This window comes from Vombatus ursinus, unplaced genomic scaffold (assembly GCF_900497805.2).
Source record: "Vombatus ursinus unplaced genomic scaffold, bare-nosed wombat genome assembly UNPS02014812.1, whole genome shotgun sequence".
Classification (NCBI taxonomy): domain Eukaryota; kingdom Metazoa; phylum Chordata; class Mammalia; order Diprotodontia; family Vombatidae; genus Vombatus; species Vombatus ursinus.
The window spans coordinates 22256504-22263831 of record NW_020954590.1 but is presented as its reverse complement, the minus strand read 5'-3'; positions in this window follow the sequence as shown (position 1 = coordinate 22263831).

Below are 7328 nucleotides of genomic sequence, written 5' to 3'. Positions count from 1 at the left end.
ATAGATAGATAGATAGATAGATAGATAGATAGATAGATAGATAGATAAGACAGAAAGACATAAAGATATAGATATTGATATATGCAATATAAGAAAATATGGCATAGTGTTGGGATTAGTGTTGGGAAGACCTGGATTCAAATCTTACCTCTGACCCTGTACAAACCTGGGCAAATCACATAAATCACATTTCTTTCCAGCAAATTTCTTTTATTTCTCACTCCCTATTATTTATCCACTAAATCAACAATTGGTCATAATCTACCTTAGTGGAGGTAGTTCCCTATGCCAATCTTTCAAGTTTTTATCTTTTCCAACATATCCCCTCTTTGTTCCAGCCTGGAAAACCTGTTTACTTGACTGTATTCACTTAAGGGTGGGGTTCAACTGAGGAAATTGGTCAAATCTGATCATCCCACTTAAAGTAAGTGATAACTTAAAGAGATAATAATGTGTCTTAATCAATAACAGAATTTGGAAAAGTCTTTGATCAAGTAAAATTACACATGAAGTATTTTCAGGATTGACTGAGGAAATACTTGTAGGATCACACCTGTAAGAATGTCTGCATCATGTTTTTATGTCATCATTTGTTCAGATGTTTCCCTAATGGATGAATGGAACCAATCAAAATAATGGGAAACCTTATATGAATTGATGCAGAGTAAAGGAAGTAGAACCAGGAGAATAATACTGTATGTGCAGTAACAATACTAAAAAGCCAAAACAACTCTGAAAGACTTAAGATGTCTGATCAATGCAATGATCACCAATGAGTCTAGAACTGAGGTGTCAAACATGGGTGTTGCATGTGGCCATAACATTCTTGCATGAGCAGATCAAGACGGAAAGTATAGAACATAAATAAAAATATATATATATATATATATAATAGGACACACATACTGTTAATACATGGTTTTCTAAGTCAATATGCATCTATAGGGATCCCTAAGTATAGGTTTGTTACCATAGTTTCCATTTGAGTTTGACACCACTGGATTGGAGGTCTGATGATGATCTATCCTACCCACTTCATGACAGTGATGGATTTAATTTGCGGAATGAGACATATTTTTGAACATGGACAATTTGAGAATTTCTGTGTTTTTTTTTTCTTTCACTCTGCATATTTGTTATAAGGGTTTTGTTTTTCTTTTAATTGGGGTGAGTGAGAGGAAGAAACAAAGGCTTGTTAATTGAAAAATAAAACTAAAAAGAACACTTGTATCGTATGAAGTACATTATAAAATGTAAAGAGCTTTGTAAATGTAAGTTGATCTTTTCTTTCTTGTCTCTGGTAAGTGTAAGTTAATCTTCTCTTTCTTGTCTCTGGCTTAAAGATTTCACAAACATTATTTTGACATACAATGCTACTTTGCCAACTCTTTTTTCTAATCTTGTCTTTTTGAACAAGGGGTATCATTGCACTCAACATTCAAAAAATGCCAATTAAGAAGGCACTATACCCAGTGTGGGAGGTCAGAATTGGAATCAGACTCCATATATGATTAAACTCGACATGACTGGCACCAATAACTGGTGCCTTCAGCTAGATGATCTGGGGTGCAGTCCCAGAACTTTCATATGAGTTGGCATCTGGAGGACAGTGGCCTCTCTATGGAGAATATAAAAGCTGCTACCAACATCCTCCTTGCCTTATTCTCCCTAGACTTGAAAAAAAAAACCAGGTAAGCCCCAACCCAACCCTTTGCTAAGCTTGCCTTTGAAGACAAACTGTCTGTTTGGAACTCGGGAAACACAACTACCTTATTTGAGCACTGAGCATTTTTTCCACAAGCATTTTTTTCTCCCTCTTACTCATCCCAATTAAAAGAAAAGCAAAACCTTTCATTGTGTGTCAATTATAATAAAACCTAAAGCAAGACACCTGTGTTGAACAAATGCAACTAATTATAGATTGACTATGTCATCCTAGCTTTATTAGACATTGTAAATAACCAATGAAAAAGAAAGACATATGTAAAGTCATGAAGAATAAAAGGGACAAGCTAATTGAGAGCTATGCTTACCAGAAAATCTATCACTTTTGTTTATTTATATGCTAGGTTGCCACTATGTCAATCCTTTCCCTTCAAAAATTAAAGAAAAAGAAGAAAATTCTTATTTTTTTCTCTTGGAAGAATTTTCTTCTATGACATTATCTTGTCCAAAGCAGGAATCCTCTGTACAAAACCCATGACAGAATATCACCCAGATTCCACTTGATTTGTTGAACATCTCATTTACAGACAGCTATATTTTTGGGAAAAAAAATCTTCCTTTCTACAACTTGTGGAGTATATATGTGCACTTTTTGCTGATAATTGGAACTAAAACAAGATATTCTGGTCCCCCTCTAGATCTTTTCCTATAATATTATGCTTCTTAGGAATATGGATTTAGAATTAGGAGAGACCTCTGAGGTCACTGCATCCAACACAGTGTATTTGACCAAGCATTAGAATGTTTAGCAGTTATGTCACAGGGTTGAGTCATACTGATCTTGCAGTCAGCTAAAACTCACAGATCTTTATCAAATGAACTCATTTAACATTTGCTTTCCTATGCAATTCACTAGTAATACTGCTATTTTTTTTTTACAACTAAGTGCAGGTCTTTACATTTATCTGTTAAATTTACTTCTTAAATTTTGGCCCATAGTTCCATCTTGAGATAATTTTGAATATTGGTCCTGCCTACCACCCAATTCATTAGTTAGTCTTTCCAGCTCAATATCATTTGCAAATCTGAAAAGAGTATACTTATTATGTGTTCATCTGAGCTATTAATAAATTTGCTGGAAAGGACATAAGCCTATAGCATCATTTATGAATCATCAAGCTGATAGTGATCCATTAATCAAGACATTTTGGATATATTACTTAAACTAAGTACAATTCACCTAAATGTACTATCATACAACTTGCAGACCTCAATTTGTCAATTTGAACAAGGATATCATGAGAGATTTTTGTTTAATTCACACACAGAAACACATGCACATGTGCAAATGCAAGTGTGTGTGTGAGTGTGTGTGTGTGTGTGTGTGTGTGTGTGTGTTGGCATTCTCTTGCTGTATCATAAAAGGAAATGAATTTACTTTAGTATGATTTGTTCTTAAAAACCCAATGATGATTATTATCAATCAACACCATCTTTTTAGGTATTTAGAAAAAATTTTTTAATGATTTTCTCTATAATTTTTCTGAGAATTGATGTCAATTTCACGAGTCGAAAATTGGGGGGCTCTGCTTCTGTCCTTTTTTTGAAAACTGACACAAAATTTGGATGCATCCAGTTTTTTATACCTTTTCTAATTCTGTATGAAAATTATATCTACAGATCTTTTTTATGATCCTCATATCTAACAGATCTTGGTCTAAAGCAGGGTTCATTAAACTTTTTCCACTCGCCACTCCTTTCAGCATTTTGGCAGCATTCATTGGCATTGCGTGGCATGATGGCATATGTAGTGCAAAGTGCACACACTGCATTCAGAATCAAGGCTTCAGTGAAGCTGTGTGATGCAACACAGGAAAGCACTACCAGAAACACCTCAAATTCATTATGCATTTGATTTTTAATTAATTTTTGATTGTGGCACACTCAGAAATTTTTTACTGTCACCAAATTTTTCACAACCCCATATGGGGTCATCACCCATAGTTTAAGAAGCACTGGTGTAAAGATGTGAATTCATTTAAAGTAGCTGGATGCTTTCTTATTATCTCTCCATCTTTCCCATTTTTTTAGCCAGCACATTTTGTTTTGAAGCATTAATTATTTCATAATAAACAATCCCCATCTTCAAAATGAAGTAGGGAAATGACTGATAGAATTTTGTCAAGATAACTCACTGGTCATACAAGAGACAGAAACAAAACACATCCCAAAGAAAAAGAAGAGCAAGAAAACAAAATGACTATCTGCTGAGACTTTACAAATAGCTGAGCAAAGAAGGAAAGGGAAAGAAAAAGGAGAAACAGAAAGATGTACACAACTGAATGAAAAATTCCAAGAGTAGCAAGGAGAAATAAGAAAGTATTCTTGAATGAGCAATGCAAAGAAATTGAAGAAAATAATGGAATGGGAAAGACAGAAGATCTCTTCAAGAAAATTAGAGATATCAAGAGAACATTTTATGCAAAAAATGAACATGATAACAGGCAAAAATGATGGGGATTTAACCAAATTAGAAAAAAATAAGAAAAAGTGGCAAGAACATGCAGAAGAACTGTACAAGAAAGATTTTAACATCACTGATAACCATGATACTGTGGTTACTGATCTAGAGCCAGACATCCTAAAGAATAAAGTCAAGGGGGCCTAAGGAAGCATTGCTAACATTAAGGTTAGTGGAGGTGAAAGAATTCCAGCTAAGCCAATTAAAATCCCAAAAGATGATGCTGTTATAGTGCTGTACTTAATATGCCAGAAAATTTGGAAAATACAATAGTGGCCACTGGATCAGAAAAAGATCAATTTATATCCCAATCCTAAAGAAGGGCAGGACCAAAGAATGCTCAAATTACTAAACAATTCTGGTCATTTCTCACATTAGCAAGGTTATGCTTCAGATTCTGCAAGCTAGGTTTCAGTAACATGTGAACTGAGAACCACCAAAAGGGCAGGTTGATTTTAAAACAGGCAGAAGAACTAGTGACCAAATTGCCAATATAAAATCTACATGATGGAGAAAGCAAGGGAATTCCAGAAAAAAACAAAAAACAAACAAACAAAAAAAACCATCTACTTGTTTCATCAACTAAACTAAGGTTTTGACTGTGTGGATCACAACAAAATGTTGCAAGTCCTCGAAGAGATCAAAGTGCCAGGTAATCCTACTTATCTCCTGAGGAACCTATGCATAGTACATCATGCAAAATGCCAGGCTGGATGAATCAATAGCCAGAATTAAGGTTGCCAGGAGAAACAGCAACACTATCAGATATGCAGACAAAACCTTCCGATGGCAAAAAGTGAAGTAGAATTAAGAAGTCTTTTGATAAGGGTGAAAGGGAAGAGTATAAAAACTGACTTAAAGATTAACATCAAACAGCTAAGATTTTTGCAAGTGGTCACATCATTTCCTGGCAAATAGAGGGAAAAGAAATGGAAGCAGTGTCAGATTTTATATTCTTGGGCTCAAAAATCATTGCAGATTATGACAGCCCCCATGAAATTAAAGGACGCTTGCTCCTTGGAAGGAAAGCTATGGCAAATCTGGATGGTATAATAAAGAGCAGAGACATCACCTTATTGACAAAGGTCAGTATAATCAAAGCTACATTGTTTGTTTGTTTGTTTTCCCAGTAGCAATGTATGGTTGTTAGAGTTGGACTACAGGGACAGCTAGCTTAGCACTGCAGAAGCAATGCTTTCAAATTGTGGTGCTGGAAAAGACTTTTGAGAGTCCCTTGAACAACAAGGAGATCAAATCAGTCAGTACTAAAAAAAGTCAATTCAGACTATTTACTGGAAGGTCAAATACTAAAACTGAAGTTTAAATACTTTGGCCACATAATGAGAAAATAGGACTCATTGGGAAAGACTCTGATGTTGGGAAAGATTGAAGACAAAAGGAAAAGGGGATGACATGGGTAGATGGTGTCATAGAAGCAATGAACATGATTTTGGACAGACTTTGGGAGATAGTGGAATATAAAATATAAAATATATTTATAAAAATATAAAGATTGCTATGGTCTGTGGGGTCATAAAGAGTCTGACATGAATGAATGAATGACTGAACAACAAACAACATCTCCGAATCTTCCTATTAAAAAAATACATAGTGGTTGCAACTGGCACCAGAGTAACTTTCCACTTATGCAGGGTGCCCAAAAGTGTTAGTGGAGTCTTAAACTTCAAATAACTGGAAAGTTTAGTAGTTCAAAACTTTGGAGATACCCTATATTATTTGCTATTCCTTAGCAGAAAGAAATGTGTTTTAACTTTGGTCATCCAGTACCAACTCTAACTGCTTCAATTCTCTCTTAAACTAGGTTTGTTCCATACTTTTCAATTTAAAAGTCTTTCTTGAGGGAAAAGATGGAATAAAAATAGGAGTTGAACAACAATGCTTTCCATCATCCATTAGCATCATAACATTTGCCCACTAGCAACACTGGGTCTATCTCTTTCCTTATTCTTCTTGTTCTGGATATAATTAGAATGAATGTCAATTAGAAAAAATGATCATTTTACCAAAATATTTTTTTACAGACAATATTACTGGGACAAGAAGGCATGTGTGTGTGTGTGTGTGTGTGTGTCACACACACACACACATATATATATATATACATAATGTAAATAAAAAAATGCTTTTACTGTTACAGTGAACTGAAAGGCATTTGGGGGACCTATAATGGTTAATATACTCTTCCAAAGTGTTAAATGTGATAAAGAGCCTATATGGCTATAAAATACCTAAATTTTGTTTTTAATAACTGAGTGGCTGTAAGTTTAGGTGTTTATTATGTTTATCATATATATCTATACTTTGACTAAATGGTGCAGTGAATGTTGACTTTTCTCAATTATGTATTACAAAAACCCTGAAAATATTAAATGCCATTTAATTTAAAATCTTGTTTGGAATTGACTGAATTAGAATATTCACAAATAAAGAGCTCCTTCTTCCCCAAAAACATACCATAGGAATCCTATGAACGCACTTTAGCAAAAAATAAAAGAGCAGTCATAAATACATTAACATCTGGAAATCTGGGGAAAATAAATGGGGACAATAAAAGATCAAGACATCTAGGTAGGATCAGGGAACAACTTTGAGAAAAACAAGAAGAATTTGATGATGCTGATTAAGATGAAATAAAGATTTCCTGTCCTGAATTAATAATACTGTGCTTCACTTAAGCTGTACTGTTAGACAAATTGCTATTCTTTCCCAATAGATTATTTGTTAGATGTACCATTTCCTGTGATTTACACCTCCTTCAATTTCTCCATTATGATTAGTGCTCCATGGTCAATCAATGGTTAGAACTTTATTTTTAAGCATGGTTATGTAATAAGATGTGATATCATTTAGCTAATGACAAAATGTTCTTCCAGTCACAGCTTTTGACTTTCTGCCAATACAGAGAATAGGTAACAATTAAAGACAGACCTCCTATGTGTCAAACGAAACTTCTGAGCAGAATTACAGAATTCTAGAGACCAAAGGGACTTTAGCAGCCATCTAGTCCAACCCATGGTAAAAAAAAAAAAAAAAGAATTCTTGCTATAGCATATCCGATAAGTGGTCATGTATCCTCTCTGCCTAAAGATTTCCAGCAAGGGAGAATTACACACTTCTTCAG